Below are 22,445 nucleotides of genomic sequence, written 5' to 3'. Positions count from 1 at the left end.
TCTCTTTATATTAGCAATTCTAAGTGGAACTCTTGGGGTGGGAAAGTGGGTTTATGTGTTGGGGAATTCCTCCAAGGTACTGAAGTGATTTTGAAGCTAAGGGGTGGCTTTTGGTGATAATACTAACTCTCCCTTCCCTCCCTGCCTCCACATTCTATGCAGCCTCTTGAATCATGTGGGGGACAGTTTTTTGGTACATTGGTTTGAGGGAGATCATGTGGGGAAAAAGGAAGGTATTTTAATTTTTATCTGTCAGAGGCTTCAAGTTTTGAACCCTTAAATTTTTTATTCAGGTCTTAGAATAAATGATATTTTCCATGCACCATCAGGATTCATTCATGGGGTAATTTTTTCCAAAAATATTTATTGATACCTACTAATGTGCTGTGGACTCTGCTAGGCCCTGGGAACAGAGAGGCAGATGCTCACCCTAGTTGCATTCAGACTGTGGGTTATCTTTTCTGCACTGAAAACTTCTGTTACTCAACTTAAGGGAAGTATTCTTAAATATAAATGAGCCTCTCCACCTTTAGATCACATTTTAGAATTCTTCATTAAGTTTGCTTATAAACTTGATTTACTTTCGTTGAGGTCACTTATGAGAAAATTGCATGGCTGTCAACTTATTGTGTGAACTTGGGCTAATTATTTAACCTTTATAAGAACCAGTTTGTGAAATGGGAATAACAGTACGCACATCACAAGGTTATGGCAAGGATTAAAAGAGATCATTAAAAGAGACATTTAAGCCCAGATGAATAAAATGAGACTCAGAGAAGTTAAGCAACTTCCTGAAGATTACACAGCTAGTAACTAGTTGAACCAGGTGCATCATTTAGCAATTGCTACAAAGCAAAACCATTCTAAAACTCAGTGGCTTAAAACAGTAACCATTTAGTATTGTTCAGAAGACTGCAAGCCAGACATCAGGTAGAGAGATCTTCTGATCTTGGCTGGCTCTCTCGACATGTTTGGGGGCTGGCTGTATGTCAATCTAGCCTAGAGGTGTTTGGGACAACGGGGCTCTACTCCGTGTGGTCTCTCTCCCTTCAGCAGGCTGTTTTGGGCTTATACATGTGGTGCAAGCAAGGTTGAGAGAGAGAAGGTAGGAGGTAGGAGGAGGAGAGAGAGAGAGAGAGAAGGAGGAGGAGGAAAACCAAAAGCTTCTTGAGACCTGGGCTCAGAACTGGTGCAACATCCCTTCTGCCTTACTCTACAGACCAAGGCAAGTCACAAGACTGGCCAAGATTCAAGGGATGGGAAGAGCTGCAAAGTCACATTGCACTGGGCATGAGTCCAGGTAAGCCATTAACTGGGACCATCAGTGCAATCAGTTGACCTCACCAGGATTCAAATGACTCCTGTACTATGAACAAAACCCATACTCTTGCTTCTGTACTATGTTAACCATAAACACACAGACGTATTGGTTCCCATCACATACTTCCCCAACATCTATGTGCTGCTGTAGCCCCACTCACCATTAGGTGAACAAAACATGATCACTCCCAACTCAAATCCTTTGGTCTATCAAAGAATCTTGAGTTTTGCACCGGGTTTGAAAATGAATCTTTCATTGAAAAATATTTTTTACAACTAAGAAGAAAGGTCTAAAAGGGATTTTTCTCCCTATCTTAGCAACAGAATTCACATTGTTTACAAGCTGCTTTGATCAATTATAACAAGATCAGTGATCATGATCAACATGTTAATTATCTCAAGGTGAGTGAGAAAATTTGACCTGTGACATAGCATATAATCTCAGCAAAACAAGCACAATTCTCTACAATAAGCATGCTAATAATGGACACCAGTTTTCTATAATAAACAATCATAGTCTTCAGAAAAGGTTACAGTCCTTGGGGGATAATTATAAACACACACCCACTCCACTCAATGCTTTGAGGGAAAGTTCTTTTGCCTTCTCAAAAGTAAAACAAAATGAAACAAAAAATGTTAAATTAACTAGAAACTCTGTTCCCTGACACAAAACACATTTATCCCATCTTTATTCCTTATAACTCTAAGGTAACTGATATGTAAATATTCCTAACCCCTCTCCTTTTCCTATTAAAATATGATCCTCAGGATATAACATTTTTCAAAGCACGTGTATCAGATTTTGCCCTTCTAGTTTTCTTGCTAGAACATTGTTGTTGTGATCTATGGTTGTCTTTTAAAATTTTAAATAAAAGATTTTGGGGCTTACAACAATTTTACTCTACATCTTGTAGTATACCATCTCATCAAGAATCTTTCTTTTCCTGTCTATCCAACACATAGGACCACATCATTCTGCTCCTAGCATCAATTTTAAGCCTTCTTTCTCTGAATTCCTTTGGCTGTCATGTTAACAACATTGATTCGGGCACTTACTTACACATCACCAAGAAACTTTTAATGATTTCCCATGTATTTTGGCTCATAACTTTTGGAGGAGAGGGAGTTTTCCCTGCATGTCTAGAAACGCAATATACTCCTGAAATCAGAGTCTGTTAGGGTTGAAGATACCCTGATGTTTACCCAGTGCAAATGCATCCATAGTGCTTGCATTTTCCCCTTTATAAACCTTCCTGCTAAGTGGCCATCCACTGTGGTTGGGGAGCTCACTATCTCCTAAAGATTATTCCATTTCCAGATAGCTTTGATGGCTAGAGAGCAACTATCTTACTCTTTCATTCTCCACTTTTCCTCCACCAATGTCATGAACTGTAATTCCTGTCCCATGGGGCCCATTCTACCAGGGCTGTATACAATATTCTAAGCTCTTTTCCTCAGGACAGATTTCAAATCTCCAAACAACTGATATCCTTTCTCAGAATAAATATCCCCAAATCTTCTCTTTTTTTTTTATGTGACATGGCTTTTAAATTTTACTTATTTTTTGTTGAGGTATAATTAACATACATTATATTAGTTGCAGGTGTACAACATATTGATTCAACAATTCTATACATTCCTCAGTGCTCACATGATAAGTATAGTCACTGTCACCAATGTTACTACAATATTATTGACTATATTTAAATTTTTAATTAGCTGGAATATTGGTAACCAAGAAACTGGACTGATAGAACAGTCATTAAAATTATGTTTAGGACCAGACACTTACCAACACGATCTAACTCTCCATCATGACTATGGTAGCTTAGACCATTTGGAAATGTGACTTGTGCCTGGCAAGGCTTCATACCATGAGCACATGTAGAAGCTATAGCCTATGTCGCTCAGGTAATAAAGCGGATTTAGTCTCCATTTAAACTGCAGGAAGGACGTTTCTCCTCCTCCTTTCTCCTCTCAACTCAAGGAGGAGAGAACTGTCCTCTCCCTCTGCAGGTCTCCAAACTCTGCTGCACTGAATTTCAAAACACCAAGCAGAGCCATTTAAATCTTTCTGCTGAGCTATTTTATTTTCAGCGTATATGGGTGTACCAACCATGGAAAGAATTGTTTACAAATAGTTTGCAATAATGTGGAGAAGGCTTAGCCATGGTTTTGAATTAAAGAAAAAAAAAAATCTCAAGAAGATTAAATATATATGCATAGGCAAAAAAGCCTGGAAGAAATTTTGCAGAAATGGAAACAGTGGCTTGTGCTGATGAGATTTTAAATGTTTATTGTTGTCTTTTGTATCCTTCACCCTGCCCCCCAGGTTCCACAATGAAGATGTGTTACTATCAAAATCAGAAAAATGTGAATATTTAAAAATATTTTAAATTTTAATTTAAATTGGGCAAAAGGATCCTGTTTTTCTAGAACCCCATATGTTAAGGGATGCTTTGGGTGCATTTACTCCTATCCATAGGCCCATTAACAACAGTGTATAATTGGGAATGATACATAAACACAAGGGAAAAAGTCACTAGAAACCTTTGCCAAGTTAAAATTAGCCCCTAAAGTAACCATTTGATGAGTAATGTTCTGAAGGGCTCTGCTGCTTCTTTGAAGTTGTGATCTCGACTCAAATCTTCTTCCCCATAATTCCTACGTTGGTTCCCTGGCATCTGCCAGACCACCTTGCCGGCACTTTCTTCCCACCACGGAGGGCCAGACACCTGAGCACAGCAGGATCTAACGGACTGCCTACTGGGGAGTTAGGAACATCCAGTTTCTATTTTCAGTCATGTAGTACTGAGGAATCCCCCAAGAGGTCTAACATGAAAGACAACTGAATTTATTTAAGCCCATTACTGCTTGCTTGATAGGCCTTAAGAAATTCCAAATACGAAAGAGATCACACTCATTAAAGCACAACATGACGCACTATGAAAAACACAGCGTATGGTTATTATTTGAAGTCTGAAAAGCCTGAATATCCTTTGATGTGTAAATGTGTCCTTTTTGATTCTCTGAAAAATAGTGGTTTCTAGATCAAAACCACAGATGGAAACTCTCTCAGTGGGTAAAAATCACCTGAAGATAAAGTTGATAGACTCCATTAAGGGGATGAGATTAAATACATGAACACAAAACATTTAAACACATCTACATGAACAAGACAATCTCATAATCACTCTTTAAAATTTAGTAAACCCATAAAAATGAGAGAGACACTCCTTTAAATATTTTTTCACTCCTAGTTATGTAATAATTATCATGGAAGTAGTAATTTTGTTCCACTTATTTAAAACCAGTGACCCTTTATAAACTTTACACAGCTGTCATCAAGAATCTATTTGGGGGGCACCTGGGTGGCTCAGTGAGTTAAGTGTCTGCCTTCGGCTCAGGTCATGATCCCAGAGTCCTGGGATGGAGCCCCTCGTCGGGCTCTCTGCTCAGTGGGGAGTCTCCTTCTCCCTCTCCCTCTGCCTCTCCCCCTACCTTGTGCTCCCTCTCTCACTCTCTCTCTCTCAAATAAATGAATAAAATCTTTTAAAAAAAGAATCTATTTGGGAAAAATATTAGTTCAGAATTAGCAGGATTATAGTAAAAGCCTTGAGAACAGGGATTATGCACTAAATTTTATGCTTACCTCTTACTAACTAAACTACTGCTAAGATGTAAGTGATGAAGTTAATTGTGAAATTGTAAAATTCCGGGTGCCTGAGTAGCTCCGTCGTTAAGCGTCTGCCTTCTGCTCGGGTCATGATCCCAGGGTCCTGGGATCGAGCCCCGCGTCAGGCTCCCTACTCTGCGGGGGGCCTGCTTCTCCCTCTCCCACTCCCCCTGTTTGTGTTCCCTCTCTCGCTGTCTCTCTCTGTCAAATAAATAAATAAAATCTTTAAAAAAAAAAGAAATTGTAAAATTCATTTTCTTCTCTTCTGTTATTTACCTGGGCTTTTAACTCCCATCCTTAGGCCTTTAGCTTAGATTTGTTTCACAGTACTTTTCTCCTCTCTCTGTATTTTTGTGGATATATATATAAGTATATATATTTTTATATATACACATATATAAGCATATTATATATGTGTATATATATTTTATACATAATTTAAGTTTATTTATTTATTTTTTTAGTAATCCCTATACCCAACGTGGGGCTTGAACCCATGACCCAGAGATCAAGAGTCACATGCACTTTTGAATGAGCCAGTCAGACGCCCTTCTTTCTGTATTTGAGATGTACCAATATGTTAGTTACCAAGTGTTAATCTTCCTGTCTCAGTCAATGCTATTTGGGGGCAAGTAGCAAAACCCTACTGAAACCAGCTTAGGCAAAAAGAGGAGAGTTTACAAGTCATACAAGTATCTTCTGGAAACCAAAGAAACCAAAATTCATTGGGAGATCATTGCTCCATCTTTCTCCATCTCTGAGGCCACCTGGTCTCCCATTTTTGCTTCTCTTGGCACATCTGCTGGATTCTCATCAATTTGCAGTGTAGCCTTCTCTACTTTTCTGTACATAGCAGGGACTGTCACTACTTCATAGCCCTGAGTTTACTTATCCCCCATTTCTAAGAACCAGCAAAGACCCCCTGGTTTAAATCAGCATAGCTAGGGGGTGAGGTCACATAGCATACATCCAGCCCAGCGCTTTCTCAATTTATTTGAACAAAGAATATTATCTACCCAGAGTCTCTGACTATGGGGGAGGATATTGAGGGGTACACCTGTTCACATCCTCCAAAACAGAATTCCTCAAGATGTGAGTTTGGGATGTTCTGATTGAATTTACAATTTTTATATTAGGAGTGGGCAAACTTAGACCCAAGGAGACAAAATAACTTGCTTAAATTACCAAAATATGATTTAGGGCTGACATGTTACTCATCCCTTCAGTCCAACCTGCATTCCAAGGAAAAGTATAATGGTTACCTGGGCCAAAAGTAAAGAATGAAAGTTGACTAGTTCCTTCCCCTTTCCTCAGCTAGTTTATAAATTAAGGCTTTTTATCACAAGCAAGGCTGTATTGGTTTCCCAAGGCTGCCATGACAAGCTGATACACACTTGGAGGCTTAAAGCAACAGAAATTTATTTGCTCACAGTTCTGGAAGACAGAAGTTCAAAATCAAGGTGTCCGCAAGGCCATGCTCCCTTTGAAAGCTCTGGGGGCAAATCCTTCCTTGCCTCTTCCAGCTTCTGGTGGCTCCGGGTGCTTTGGGGACTGTGTCTGGCTAACTCCAGTCTCTGCTGCAGTCTTCCCATGGCCTTCTCCTCTCCATCTTCTCTTCTGTTTCTTATAAGGACACTTGCATTGGCTTTAGGGCCACCCAGATAATCTCACCTTGAGACCAATAATTACATCTGAAAAGGCCGTTTATCCAAATAAGATCACACTCAAAGGGTACAGGGGTGAAAACATGGACATATCTTTTGAGGGCCACCACTCAGATCACAAAAAGGCCTTATAAGGTATCATAAGGTACTTAAAAACATCGAGAGGATACAAGAGGGAAGGGAGAAAATGGTAATGATTTGGGATTTTTCTTTTTTTTTTTTTTTTAAAGATTTTATTTATTTATTTGAGAGAGAGAATGAGATAGAGAGAGAGCATGAGAGGGGGGAGGGTCAGAGGGAGAAGCAGACTCCCTGCTGAGCAGGGAGCCCGATGCGGGACTCGATCCAGGGACTCGATCCAGGGACTCCAGGATCATGACCTGAGCCGAAGGCAGTCGCTTAACCAACTGAGCCACCCAGGCGCCCTGATTTGGGATTTTTCTTTTTGAAATTGTAGGATGCAGAATTGAGAAAGAAAATGTAATTTCAAGAGTATGCAGTATCCTATTTTCCAGATTATAAAATTTACATTCCTAGATATTCCCTGATACATTCATTCATCTAACCTTTGGGCCATGTGATAGGCCATACCTATCATATAAGTGTGGTGGTATTTTTGTTTGTAAAAAAACCTTTCCTGACAAAAAATTGTTTGATAGCATGAGACAATTCACATCATATGAATTTTGCTCCACTATCATAAAAATCATCCTTTGAAAGGCTTCATCCAGTTTCCCCTGGTGCTTCTCAATCCTTTGGTATTTAAATCTTGGAAGAACCTATTGTGTTCTAGAGACTCCAGTGTTAGACTAAAAAGGATGGTTGAGTGCAGATCAACATTTTTAGAGGTCATTTTATTAGTGAATATTTTCACCTTATAATAACTCTTGCTTTTATCCACACACTTGGTTTGCAGTTTTGGAGAATGAATATTCTGACAAAAGAGCTTCTATTGACAAACGAGAAATGTGTCAAACAAGGAAGAGGAACAGGAATTGTTCTGTTTGCCCTGGGGAGGAGCAGACTTGAGCTGGGGTTAGATAAGAGAGCATGACAGCTGTACAGTTCCTTACATAGCACGTGGCAATTCTTAAGTTGAATTAAATGGTAAGACTCATATGGCAAGAAGCATTAGATCTATTTTAATGGTGCTAAAGGAAAACATCTTAGAAGTTGAAAGTACAGAGAGCCAAATTTCTTCCCACTGTAAAGGGTTTCTGATTGTTAGAATTGTCCATAAATGAAAAAGATCATCATGCAGAGTAGTAAGACATCCATCATTAGAAAATTTTCAACCCAACATCCATGACTCTGGATACACCATCAGTGTGTCCTTGCACTGATTTGGGGTATGAGAGAGTATAGGGTGGAGAGGTTGTTGGTTTAAAACTCTGCAACCTTTGGATTAGGACAATGTGCCATAAAGTAGGTCAATTCAAGCCTGGAAAAAGAGATCCTTTCTCTTATGCAACTTCTAAAGCAGCACCGTCCAACAGGAGAGTAATATGAGTCAGAATGTAATTTAAAAAATTTTAGGGGGCGCCTGGGTGGCTCAGTCGTTAAGTGTCTGCCTTCGGCTCAGGTCATGATCTCGGGGTCCTGGGATCGAGCCCCGCATCGGGCTCCCTGCTCAGCGGAGAGCCTGCTTCTCCCTCTCCTACTCCCTCTGCTTGTGTTCCCTCTCTCGCTGTGTTTCTCTCTGTCAAATAAATAAATAAATAAATCTTTAAAAAAAAAAAAAAAAAAAAAAAAAAATTTTAGTAGTCACATTGAAAAAATGAAAACAGATGAAATTAGTGTTCAAAATATATTTTAACACAATGTATTAAAATATTATCACTTAAACATGTAACCGATGTTAAAAATCATCAGAGAGCCTACATTATTTTTTCATAATAAGTCTCTGAAATCCAGTGTATATTTACATTTATGAACTAACCACATTTCAGGGGCTCAATAGCCACATGTGGTTAGTGGTTACCCTATTGAACAGCACAGCTCTACAATATGCCATTAATGAAAGCACAGATCAGATTTCTGGGAGTTAAAAAAAAAAAGAACCAACTTCAGAAATGCACAAAAATGGCTTCTAAAATCCAGGTTCCCTGCATACTGGAAGAATGGAAGTGATAGGAAACCACTTCCTTTTAACTGGCATACATTCACACTTCCTTTGGTGACTTCTCTCATACTTTCCCTGCTTTGTCACCAAAACCTAATATTAAGTGAATTAAATGACTTTGCAAAGCACTAAGTTTTCTTAGGAACTTCTAACAGTCTCCACCTCTCCAAAAGAAAAAAAAAAAAAAAAAAGAACAGTAAATAACAACCCTCTAATACTTTTATGTTAATCCTACTATATTGCATTCTTTTTTTTTTTTAGAAGATTTTATTTATTTATTTGACAGAGAGAGACACAGCGAAAGAGGGAACACAAGCAGGGGGAGTGGGAGAGGGAGAAGCAGGCTTCCTGCTGAGCAGGGAGCCCCATGCGGGGCTCGATCCCAGGACCCTGGGACCATGACCTGAGCCGAAGGCAGATGCTTAACGACTGAGCCACCGTGGTGCCCCCTACTATATTTCATTCTTTTGTTCTAGGAGCAACTGCACTTACTGATACGTAGTTCCCCTTGTCCGTGGTTTCACCTTTTACAGTTTCAGTCACCTATGGTCAACCAGTGTCCAGAGCAGATGATCCTCCTTCTGTCGTGTGGTCAGACAGTCAGCAATAGCCTAACACTAGGTCACAGTGCCTGTGTCATTCTCCTTCCTTCGTCTCATCATGTAGACATTTCATCCTTTCACGTCACAAAAAGAAGGATGAGTGCACGACAATAAGATATTTTGAGAGAGAAAGAGGGAGACTACGTTCACATAACTTTTATTACAGTATATTGTTAAAGTTGTTCTATTTTATTACTATTGTTACAAATCTTTTACTGTGCCTAATCTATAAATCAAACTTTATCACATGTATGTGTATGTATAGAAAAACAGTATATAGGGGCGCCTGGGTGGCTCAGTCTGTTAAGCGTCTGCCTTTGGCTCAGGTCATGATCCCAGGGTCATGGGATTGAGTCCCGCATCGGGCTTCTTGCTCAGAGGGGAGCCTGCTTCTCCCTCTCCCTCTGCCTCTCCCCTGCTTGTGCTCTCTCTCTCTCTCTCACATACACACCACATATAAATAAATAAAATCTTAAAGAAAAGACAAGAGAAGAAAAAGCAGTATATATAGGGTTTGGTACTATCCAGGTTTTCAGGCATCTACTGGAAGTCTTGGAACATATCCCCCATGGATAAGAGGGAACTCCTATAGTACAGCTTTCACTGTTTACTAGTTGTGTCTTGTCACCACGGGATTTAAATACTCTCAAGGGAAGCTGCCTTGCAATATTTCCAGTAACACATTATATCTGTGCGTCTTATACAGAGGAGAAAGGATACGGAAGGTCCTAAAGATACACTGGGCTACCTCCATACCTATAAAATTTCCCCAAAGCTCGATCAAAATAATGATGTTTTTAAACACGTCTCCAAGGAGAGCCTATTATTTATTTATAGCATTTAGGAATTGATAAGCTATAGGCAATAAGCAAAATTAAAAGTAAAATGGAACAGATTTTTTCAGTTAACCCATTTTAGGAATCCATAGACATTTCAAAAACTCCTATTGGCATCTTCAGTATAAGTATGATCATGACTGTAAAAATACCAAAGCAAGAGTTTGGCATAGACGGCCAGGTATCTCCCAATATTTGTTATTCTCCTCTCCTCTCTAGTTGTACAATCTCCTGAGTTTAAGACGGGCTCATGGCTGCCGAATTAGAGATAAAAAAAAAAAAAAAAAAAAACACCTCAGCCCTTCTTGTAGCTAGGTGTGACCAATTGATTAATTCCTTTCCAATGAGATGTGAGCATAGGTGACGTATGCACCTTCCTGGTCACATCTTTTACAAAGGAAATGCTCCTCCTCCTCTCTCCCATTCCTCTTCAGGCCAGCTGGAAGGTCTGTGTGATGCTGGTGAACCAGCTTCTACCAGAGAGCAGCCTCCCAGGGGATGGGATAGCAACCTGCTCCTGGATGACGTCACGGAGTAGAATTGCCCATCCATCCTGAATCACCCACCTGCTTCTGAATGTTATCTGGAAGAGAAACTACTTTCTATCTTGTATAAATCATTGTATGTGGGGATCTCTTTCTTGCAGGACTTTGGCTTATACCTTAACTCATGAAAGGGTTTAGCATCATCCTCACTATCATTTGTACCATGTTCAAAACTTCTGTCTATTACTTTTAACCATCTTTATATATGAGAATATCTCCTTGAAAGACACAGGGACTTGTTTGTTTGGTTTTTTTAACCTACAAAAAAAGACTCTATGACTACTTCCTTCGGAGGATTGTTAGTTTAAATGATACAATGTAGTATTTATGAAATCTTTGTAAACTTAAAAGGTTTGCAAGTAAAAAGTCATTATGTTAATCTCGAGGTAGCAATCCATGATCGTGTAGGGTTAATGATATTTCTGCAAACATTTTAGCCAGTTAATGTGACCCACCTCCTAGGTGACATAATCCATTCAACATGTACATGCTTCCAGAATAATTGGTTTTTTTTTTTGAGCACTGTAAGATAGCAGTAGGAGGGATACTGAAGTATACAAAGACATAGATCTATTTAGTTACTCCTTGGAAGTGGCTGCCTACTTCACCTGTGTATAAAGCTGGTTCTAGTTATTTGGGAGACTGATTCAGTTCATCACTTAAAAGAGACTTTATAAAATGACCTAATAAAGTGCCATTGTCTAATTGCATATGTCTTTCATTCGTTGATGTAAAGGCAAACCTAATTAAATCTGCCATTGGCATAGAATTTGATTAATTTTCTTCACTCCTCTCAAATTATTTAATGGATTTAATTTTTCTGTAAACCTTTACTGAATATTCACTGCAACAGAACCACCTTAAGGGAATTTGCAAGTAAGATAAGGACCTTTCAGTCCTTATGTCTTTTGACCTTTCTGCAACAGGGGCACTATTGGCTACTCCTTCCTTCCAACTGTCTCATCTTTTGACTTGAGTGACTCATTCCTAGTTTGCTTTTAAACTTTCTGGCTTTCCTTTCTTTGCTATTCTTCCTCCACTTCTTATTTTGGAGATCCCCAACGATCCTTCCTGAACCTTCTCTTTTCACCTATCATTCTTAGCCTTTCCGGAGTCATGAACCTCTTGGAGAAATACATTCCAGGGGGAGGACTTGTTGCATATAATTATGGGATTACTGAATATAATTATGCATATATTATATTACTGCTTATAATTATGGACATACTGAAACAACTGGAAGACTCTCAAAGGGTCCTTACCCCTGAGGTTAAGAACAACTTTTCCATGGCTTTAACTCCCACCCATGGTGCTTGATGACTCTCTTTTCTATTTAGCCTGGATATCTCTCTTTCTCTATCTCCATATTCAGACCCACACATCTGGCTGCTTATTGTATTCCTCACTGGGATGTCAAACAGGCACCTTCCACTCAAACTCATCATGCCCCAACTGAACTCATCATCTATCCCCCTTCTCCTCAACTGTCCTTCATCCTATGGTTTCCATTTTGGTGAGTGGCACCACACTCCAATAAATTGTTCAAATCATAAAGAAATAAAAGCATCAATCCAGATTACTACTTCTGAAAAAAATGTTTGTTGAATGACTAAATTAATGAATGAATGGAAGGATGAATCAAGTATGATGAAAACAACAGAGAGTAACTATTGAGAATGATATAATAGAGCTATGTTCAAATGTGCACTCAAGTGCTAAAGGCTGGTTTAATTAAGTAGTCTTCAAACAAATTAATATGTACTTATTAAGTTCCTGTTAGTACAAGACACTGTGCTAGGCACTGCTTTCATTAGGGATTAGACTTTAACAATATTTTCAGGGAAATGAGGAACATGGTTTGTCAGAAAAGAGTAGTCATAGTATTTTAAGTGGGATAAATTTTTACTGAAGTTCAATTAATCTTACTTCATGACCAAGAAATGCTAAATTATTATAGCTTCTCTAATTCTCTCTAATTAACAATAGCTCTCTAATTCTTCTCTAATTAATAATAGCTGCTCTTTATGTCTTCAAAGATTTCATCATAGTTTAGACACAGTAGCTATTATAATGGATACTCAAGAAGATGGGACATTCTTTGGAGTTTCGGGCCATTAAATCGGGCAGCTTTTCTTCCCTGAATTCCCATAGCTCTTTATTTGCTTTTCTCTGATGGCACTTATTTTCATTTTATGATTTGTGTACATATCCTACCTCTTATCAGAGAGATTTTTTTCCCCCACAGACTCTGTGCATACTCAATTTTGTGCTTTATGTCTGGAAGGAGAAAAGTAAATACTGAGTCAATGGATGTTTTTCAATATCAAAAAAACTCATTTAAAGGTAACATCAGGGGACCCTGGGTGGCTCAGTCAGTTAAGCATCCAACTCTTGATTTCGGTTCAGGTCGTAATCTCAGGGTTGTGAGATCAAGCCCTGTGTTGGGCTCCACACTGGGCATGGAGCCTGCTTGGGATTCTCTCTCTCTCTTTCCCTCTGCCCCTACCCCTGTTCATGTTCTCTCTCTCTCAAAAAATAAAAAATAAATTAAAAAAATAAAGGTAACATCAAATAAGTCCTATAAGTCAAGTAAATTGTTTTACAAGTGACGTTAAGAAGTTTGTGATGTTTTCCAATATGAGAGCAGCATACTGAACCTTTATAAGTTACAGATTTTTGGTTTGTACTTTAATGCAGCCAGGAACATGCTAACCCATTTTTTTTTTAAATGATTTTATGTATTTATTTGAGAGAGAGAGAAAGCACACTCGAGCTGGGGATAGGTGGGGGAGGGGCAGAGGGAGCAGGAGAAACAGACTCCCCACTGAGCAGGGAGCCTGACTTGGGGCTCAGTCCCTGGACCCTGGGATCATGACCTGAGCCAAAGGCAGAGGCTTAACAGACTGAGCCACCCAGGTGCCCCCATGTTAACCCATGTTAGAAAGTAACTTAAGAGGCAAGGTATTGGCTGGTTGAAAGAAGCCTCCAGGGCCAAACCATGTGTGTTCAGACCGGCCTTTGCCATTCAACAGCTGGGAGGCAGAGGACCCCTTGGTGCCTCACTTCCCCCTCTGGAAAATGAGGATCCTAATAGGACTTACTTTGCAGAATTTTTAAAAGGATAAAAATTAATGTATACACCTAAAGCACCTAGAATGGTGTTAAAACTCATTAGACACTAGTCATCATTTCTTACAGTCCTAACAAGAAGAAAGGGGGGCCGTGATCATTTATTAGATTAGGAAAGAATGGAATTTTCTTCTTTGGAAAATGTGATGTAGACAACATCCCTCCTAATTTCCCAGCTCAGAACATTCCCATGACTCCCACCTTGTCCATGACACCACAAATGCCTAGAAGGTATTTTTCAAGATGTAGGTAAGAGCCAAAACCCATTTTATAATAAATCAAATAGGTGTAAGTTTCACACAAATTATATTTTATCCTTTTTAGTGTTCCCTACTCAAAAGACTTATCTGCCTTTCTAGACCACGGCAACAGATTTTACCATGTGGTTGTATCCTTCTCCCATCCTCCCCACCCTGTCCCCAGTAAAAAGCTTTCTAGAACTTAAAGAAAAAGACTGTATCTAACCAAATCTAAGGCACAACGCAAAGAATTAACCAGAAAATTCCCGGTTGTCTAGGTGGACTTGTTGGTCTCCTCAAATGTTCTCACTCCGCCATTGCTGCCAGTTATTACTGAGAGCCCACGTTTGGCAAGGCCTCGGGCAATGTCAGATGTGGGAAGAGAGGGTGACTGCAGCTTAAGCTTGGTGCAGAAGCTTCAAAGAATTGTAAATTTCAGAGAGAGGGTCATGCAAAACATCAGAATAAGAGCCTCTATAGTCAACCCAGTCATGGGATGACGAGTCACAGAGAGCAGCTTTGCCCTCACACAAGAACACTTCTTAGTCCTGGAAGCCTGCTCATTACTGGGTCACATGCCTATGTGTCTCTGCCATGGTAAACCTCATACAAGAAAAGGCCAGCCTTTCTCAGCCCACATCCACTGGCAGCTGTCTTTATCATTTCAGGAAAAGGTCATGGCAGTGATAAGGGATTTTGGTTTTGCCTGAAAAGGAATGCTCTTTAACTAAATTTTCTGTGCATCCTAGAGAAGTGCTTTTCAATTCCCACAACTGACTGGTAAATTTAACTCCACACCAAAGGTGTGATTTTTATATTATACCCAAAGTGGTAAAATTTGGGTGCAAAAATTGTTTATTCCCTTAATGTTCCAGAGTAAGTATAAATAGAAACAAGACACAGCAGACACCAAATTTAGTCAATATGAATATTCTTGGGCAAACATGGTTGGACATATAGCTTAATTTCAATGTTGGTCTTATTCTTCTTCCTATAACCTTCATTGCATGCTATAATCAATTACTTTAGTCTGTCCAATTTCTTGGTGACTCATTATTACATTTTTCTTAGAAAAGGAGGAGACTTGTATTTCCTGTTAGTAGGACTTTCTTTCCCTGAATTTGTGCCACGTAATGATACTGTTTTTTCTTCCTTTTATTCAAAATAGTGTGGTGGGGCAAGAAGCCAGGCCAGAACTTGCTGTGGTGTGGTGTTCATAGATCTGTTAGAATCTGACAGAGGTCGGGGATGAGGTCCTTGGACTTTGAAGGTGATAGAATGTAGTTTGGGTGATCATATAATATATTGTTTAAATTGGGACATTTTTGAAAATGAAAGGGGGCACTATTCAAAAAAGACAATAGGACAGTGTAAATCAAGACTATCACAGGCCAAACCAGAATTTATGGTTGTCCTACTAGGGTAGAAATGATCTGGACTTCTATCCAAATCTTGACTGTACAGTTTTCCTGCTTTGACTTGTGCAAAGTGATACAACCTTCTTTTTCTATGTCTGTAAAAGAAGGATAACAATTTTCACATGTTGAGAGTGGGGGAGGTGCTGACACATTGTATACCCTTTGTAAATATTATCATGATGATGTTTGCCTTGTATACCTTAAAATTCTGCAACGTAGATGGTATGAGATTATAAATGAATTAGGTTAAGTTACCCTAGAGGTACAGTCAGTTGCCCCAATCAGAATTTCCCACTCCAGGATGACAGCGAGTGATCTCATCAGGATGTAGGTACGACAGGCACATCTTTCCATCTTATCTGAATTCAGACCAAAGATCGTGCTATTTAATATAACAAATGTCAAAAATGAGTTTTTTGTTGTTGGAATTAGTGGTTTGTTAGTCATCATAATGGACATTAGAACTAGGCTCTCATTGATAGTCGTGTGGACTAGGTAATATATTTTAGAGGTACTCCCATGCTTGCATGAACATGTTTTAAAGAAGCTGGACCATTAGGGATGGTGCGTGGGATGGAGGTCTTCCAGTTGTCCGATGCTTACTGTGAGGATGACAGAGTCCTGGCTGTAGAATATTGTTCATCTGCCTCCAGTGAACCTTTCATGCAAGGTCATGATTACAGTTCCCAAACAGAAAGAGACCAGGCACTTCATCAAACTCACAGAGTAGGTGGTAAGTGTTACCTGTTTCTGCTTGCTAACAAATGTTTGCTTAATAAATGTCTGTATGTATGACAGAAATTGGCCTGAGATTTAGTTTAATAATAAAAACTGGTTATGAGGTATTGAAGAATAGTTCATTTTCATCCCAATTCCTATAGTGGCTGCTATCACTATGTACCAAATAAGCCAGTCATTTTGCATGATTAAAATATTTGCAACAGTTATTTCTCTGTTTTTCACCACTAATGTGATTCTACATCTGGAACTTCTGCCCACTTTGGTTGGCCATCTGGAATGAAAAAAACAAAACAAAGCCAAAAAACCCAAATCTTAGAGAAACTGACTTGCATAGAATGGAAAATGGCAGATCCAGGTGTAGAAGTCAAATCATGTGATTTGAAGTTCAGTGCTCAGGAGTGGGTACAAAGCAAACGAAAGTGTGTGTGTGTGTCAGTGTGTGTGTGTGTGCACATACATGCCTGTGCCAGATGAAGAGAAAGAGTAGAAAGGAAAGTGAAATGATATGAGGTGACACAGAGGAAAACCAGATAAAAACATAAGACAATACTGTGGGATGCTCTGACAACCCAAACAAGGTGCTAAAATTAAGTGCAAGCCCCCAAAGAAGGGCTGAGAAGAATCTGAAGTTAGTATTTGCTTAAGAGCTAGTTCTTTTTTTAAGAAAAATATTTTATTTATTTATTTGAGAGAGAGAGTGAGAGCGTGCTCACACAAGTTGGGGGAGATGTGGTGGAGGGGCAGGGAGAGGGACAGAGGGAGAAGCAGAGTCCTTGCTGAGTGTAGAGCCTGCCTTGGGGCTGGGTCCCAGGACCCTGAGATCATGACCTGTGTCGAAGTCAGATGCTTAACCGACTGAGCCACCCAGGTACCCCAAAAGCTAGTTCTCTAAATAATAATAAGGTCTATTAATCATTAGCAGTGGACTAACAATAGTACATTTCCATGCACAATGCAGATGTGCTTGCCTCATTGCCTGGTGCCATGAAAAATGTGGTCAGGAGGGCAGTGGTATCTAAAACCACATCTCTCAAAGTTTTAAGTACAATCATGTGTATTGGAGATTGTATACTGATTTTAAAACACCACAAGGAAATTAATCTACAAAGAAACGATTTATTCCATTTTTCATCCATGACAAATTTTCCCTTCCCTTGGCTTATCACCTAAAATACTAAACACTCTACTTGTAAAAAAAAGAAAAACAAAAAATCAAGAAACAAAAACACAACAGAGAAAAAGCACGAGAATCTTTCAACAGATTTGGAGAAGAACCAAATAAAGTACTATTTTCATACAACTTTAAGCTGGAGTAAAAAGCCAGGAAGTAGCTAATTTTAAATATTTAAGAACTGTCAACATTTATTTCAATGGAAAGCATACCTCTGAGGTTAACAAATGATGACGTTTGATAAATTTGGATCACTCTGTCTGAGGATTATGGGATAAGAGGAAGAAAGTCTGAAAAGACAGTATTAGGTGTGTATAAATTTTCTACATGTATATCTATATATGCAAACGGAGTTTCTAGAAAGTAAGAATGTCAGATTTGGATAATCAGTAAAATCAGCATCACTACAGAAATAGGTAATTTTTAAAAAAGATTTTATTTCTTTATTTGTCAGAGAGAGAGAGAGAGAGCACAAGCCGGGGGAGCAGCAGGCAGAGGGAGAAGCAGGCTTCCCACTGAGCAAGGAGCCCGATGAGGAACTCAATCCCAGGACTCTGGGATCATGACCTGAGCCAAAGGAAGACGCTTAACTGACTGAGCCACCCACACTCCCCAGAAATAGCTAATTTTTAATTCTTGAGCATCAGAATACTGAGATGCATTTTGACCTATTCAACTGGGCCTCTTTCACTTTGATCCTCAATTTCATATATAATTAAATCAGCCTGTACAATTGAGTATCTTTTAAATCCCATGGAGATTGAAGGTAAAATGCACCTTGGTGAAAACAAAGTAAAAAACTGAGCTAAGTCACACAAAAAACTGAAAAGATTTCTGACAAGTCGATTCCACCTCTATAACTTCAAATGGCTTACAGATGAGGCCACTTTTAATTTTAAGAGGGGAGAAAAGTACCTTGTGTTTGTACGTATGTTTACTCTAAAACACGGACGAAGCTCTACAGCTTATGCAAGGTCTCCATGGCAGAAACCAGGCATGAATTCAAAAGTTTCTTGAGTTGCAGGTCTAGGAGAGCTACATTTTTGCATGGCGAGGCTGCAGTAGCAGGAGGTGACCAGGAAGCCAAGGAAGAGGACAAGAGTAGAATCATGGTCCTGTGGGAGAAGCTGCACCTACCCGTGAATCCAATGTTCTCAACAATGGCGACTTTTCCTTTTCACTCCATAATGACCAGAATATCAATAGCTACTATTTATTGAGCTCTTTCAAACTGTGCTAAATATTTTACACACATCATCTCACCACTTTCACAATGTCCCTAAGGAGGAAGGTTTTTACAACAATTAAACCATTTAATCCTTCTTTTTTTTTTTTTTAAAGATTTTATTTATTTGAGAGAGAGAGAGAGCATACGCAAGAGAGCATGAGAGAGCGAGAGAGCGGCAGAGTGAGGGGGAGAAGCCCCCTCCCCGCTGAGCAGGGAGTCCAACATAGCTGATCCCAGGACCCAGGATCATGACCTGAACTGAAGGCAGACGCTAAACCTACTGAGCCACCTAGGCGCAGCAACCATTTAATCCTTCTAAAAAATGCTGGGAGACAGGTACTATTCTTATTCTCATTTCATAAATGAGGAACTAAGGCACAAAGAAATTCGGTAATTTGCTTAAGATAATATGGCCAGTAAGTAGCAGAGCTGGCTCAGAGTCATTGTTCTTGGTCACCTAGTGAAGTCAGCCTTCAAATGTGGAGTGGTGCAGACTTAAACCCCTTCAAATGTGGAGTGGTGCCGACTTAAACCCCTGTGGCCAGACTAAAATACAAAGTGGGGACTGTGTTGGCAATGCAGAGTGGGGATTTAGGAGAGAGGCCAGAGGCAAGATGCACTTGCTTAGAAAGAGCCATGTGACTTGGCTTTGTTTCTGATACATGGAAGTAAATGGAAAATGGCTACAAAATGAGACACCCAACCACAAGAGTGAGCTTAACATGAAACATGACGCATTGACCCAGGAGCAAAATCTCTTATCTAAGGCAGCTGGTGCAGGTGTCAGGAAGAGAAGTGAGATAATAATCAGAAACTGAAGTGATTTTTAAGATCTTGAATCATGATTGAGAGGTGGGAAAAGCCCTGGGGACATCTTTATCAGCAGCGAATCTTCCGTATTTCCTGTTCTCTTTCTTGGAATTTGGGTAAGTCCAACAGCCAAGCCTGAAGTCAGCCCACGACATTCACTATCTTCTTCATGAAATTGTCTTTCTAGGGCCTGAAAGTCCCTAGTTGTGAATGTAGAATTACTGTCTGTATTTAATGTTTGCAAGATTGGGTTCTCCAGAAGTGTTCTGCAAATTCCACCCACTATCAAATAATGGGAGAAGCAATTTGAAGAATGACAAAACCACTACTTTCAACTTCCACACTAGAGTTTTGGGAGTAATTAGATCTGTTGTACTAAAGAATTCAAGTCATTTAGGGGCAACTGCTTCTGTAATGGTCAGTCTCACACAGCTGCAAGCAGCCTCCTGGGACTATTACCCAGCAGTGAGAGTGAAGGGCAGCCCCACCCTTGTGTTTGTGACTCCACATGATTCTGACTGGGGCTCCTCCCACTCCCTAAGTCCAGATCCATCCAAGGAAGAAAATAAAGAGAACACCTGGTGAGCATACATATTTACATAAGCTACAATGTTGTGCAAACAAACTCTTTTAACTGGTAAAAGGGCATTTTATAAATGGCTCTTATTTCTAACCATTTGCTTTGACAACTTTATTTTATTTATTTTTTTAATTCAAGTGCAATTAACACAGTGTTATATGAGTTTCAGGTATACATTTTAATGATTCAACAATTCCATACATTACTCAGTGCTCATCAAGATTAAGTGTGCTCTAATCCCTTTCACCTATGTTATCCATCCCCCCACCACCCCACCTGTGGTAACCACCAGTTTGTTCTCTATATTTCAGAATCTGGCTTTTTGTTTATCTCTTTTTTTCTTTGTTCGTTTCTTTTGTTTTTTAAATTTCACATGAGTGAAATCATATGGTATTTGTCTTTCTCTGACTGACTTATTTCACTTAGTATGATACCCTCTAGATCCATCCATGTTGTTGCAAATGGCAAGATTTCATCCTTTTTTATGGCTGAGTAATATTCCATTATATAGTCACCGCATTTTCTTTATCCATTTCTCTACGGATGGACACTTGGGCTTCCATATTTTGGCTATTGTAAATAATGTTGCAATAAACATAGGGGTGCATATATCTTTTTGAATTAGTGTTTTCATTTTCTTTGGATAAATATCCAGTAATAGAATTACTGGATCATATATTTTTAATTTTTTGAGGAACCTCCATACTGTTTTCCACAGTGACTGCACTACCTTTCATTCCCACCAACAGCTCCTTTCTCTCCCTATCCTTGCCAATACTTATTATTTCCTATCCTTTTTGAGTCTAGCCATTCTGACTGGTATGAGGTGATATCTCATTGTGGTTTTGATTTGCATTTCCCTGATGACTGGTGACATTGAGCACCTCTTCATGTGCCTGTTGGCCATCTGTATGTCTTTTTTGGAAAAATATCTATTCATGTTCTCTGCTCATTTTTAATTGGATTATTTGGTGTTGAATTGTATAAGTTCTTTATATATTTGGGGCATCAACCCCTTATCAGATACATCAGTTACAAATGTTTCTCCCATTCATTAGGTTGTCTTTTGTTTTGTTGATGGTCTCCTTTGCTGGGCAAAAGCTTTTTATTTCTTTTTTTTTTTTTTTTTTTTAAGATTTTATTTATTTATTTGACAGAGAGAGACACAGTGAGAGAGGGAACACAAGCAGGGGGAGTGGGAGAGAGAGAAGCAGGCTTCCCGCCGAGCAGGGAGCCCGATGCGGGGCTCGATCCCAGGACCCCGGGATCATGACCTGAGCCGAAGGCAGACGCTTAACGACTGAGCCACCCAGGTGCCCCAAAAGCTTTTTATTTCTGTAGTATAGTGATTTCTTACCATTTTTAATGGTCTTTACATATCTAAAATCTTTTCCATATTGTTTGAAGTCCTTATCCTTATTCTCCTTAATGCTTTCCACCAGTGTTTCCCGCCCCGTATAACACACCAAGGTTTCTCTTGTCTAACTCCTATATCCTTTTTTATCACTAACTGTATAGGTTCTAAAATACCATGTATAGGTTTTAAAATAATGAATGTAAATTGTTCCTAGTGTCCATAACTGGCCAAGTAGCTAAGAATTTCGATTATTTCCATCATGGGGTTAAAATGGAATCTCTTTTGAAATACACTTTGGAAATATATTTTTCTTTCACTTCCATGGGTTCCACCTTACATATGATAAGTTGCAATGCTTTTTAGGCCATGCAAGCTTTTCTACTCACAGTTTTGCAGAGATTGGTGACAAATGGACTCAAGCATTGACTAGAAATTGAATTTCAGTAAAGGAGGGAAAAAATGCTTATTATTTAGCAAGTCAACAAAAGTGTGTTCCGTGTTCTCATCAGACACTTTTTAAATGTAGTGTTAGCTTAAAAACAAATAAGCCAAAGTGGGGGACAGAAAATGCTAAACATTAAAAGCCAGAACTTATTCTTGAGAACATTGTTTGTTAATGATAGTTACTAGTCAATTCTTGACTTCTTATAAAGGCTTGGAACATCAGGAAGATAAAGAAAACTGAGTTACTACCAATAATCTACTACAAATAATTGACCTGACTACATTTCAATAAAAACTGAAGGTCATTGGCTATTTTTCTATTTTTTTTCCTTCTTTTTTAGATTTTATTTATTTATTTGAGAGAGAAACAGAGAGTGCCCAAGCAGGGGGAGGGACAGAGGGAGAAGGACAAGCTGATTCCCTGCTGAGCGCAAAGCCCCACATGGTGTGACTTGGGTGGGGGGACAAACTTGGCCTATGCTGGCTGACCAGGGCCAACATGGGCCCCACGTGGCTTGATCCCAGGACCCTGAGATCATGACCTGAGCCAGTCAGACACTTAA

This window comes from Phoca vitulina, unplaced genomic scaffold (genome assembly GCF_004348235.1).
Source record: "Phoca vitulina isolate PV1807 unplaced genomic scaffold, GSC_HSeal_1.0 scaffold71, whole genome shotgun sequence".
In the NCBI taxonomy this organism is placed as follows: domain Eukaryota; kingdom Metazoa; phylum Chordata; class Mammalia; order Carnivora; family Phocidae; genus Phoca; species Phoca vitulina.
This window is presented reverse-complemented; position numbering follows the sequence as displayed.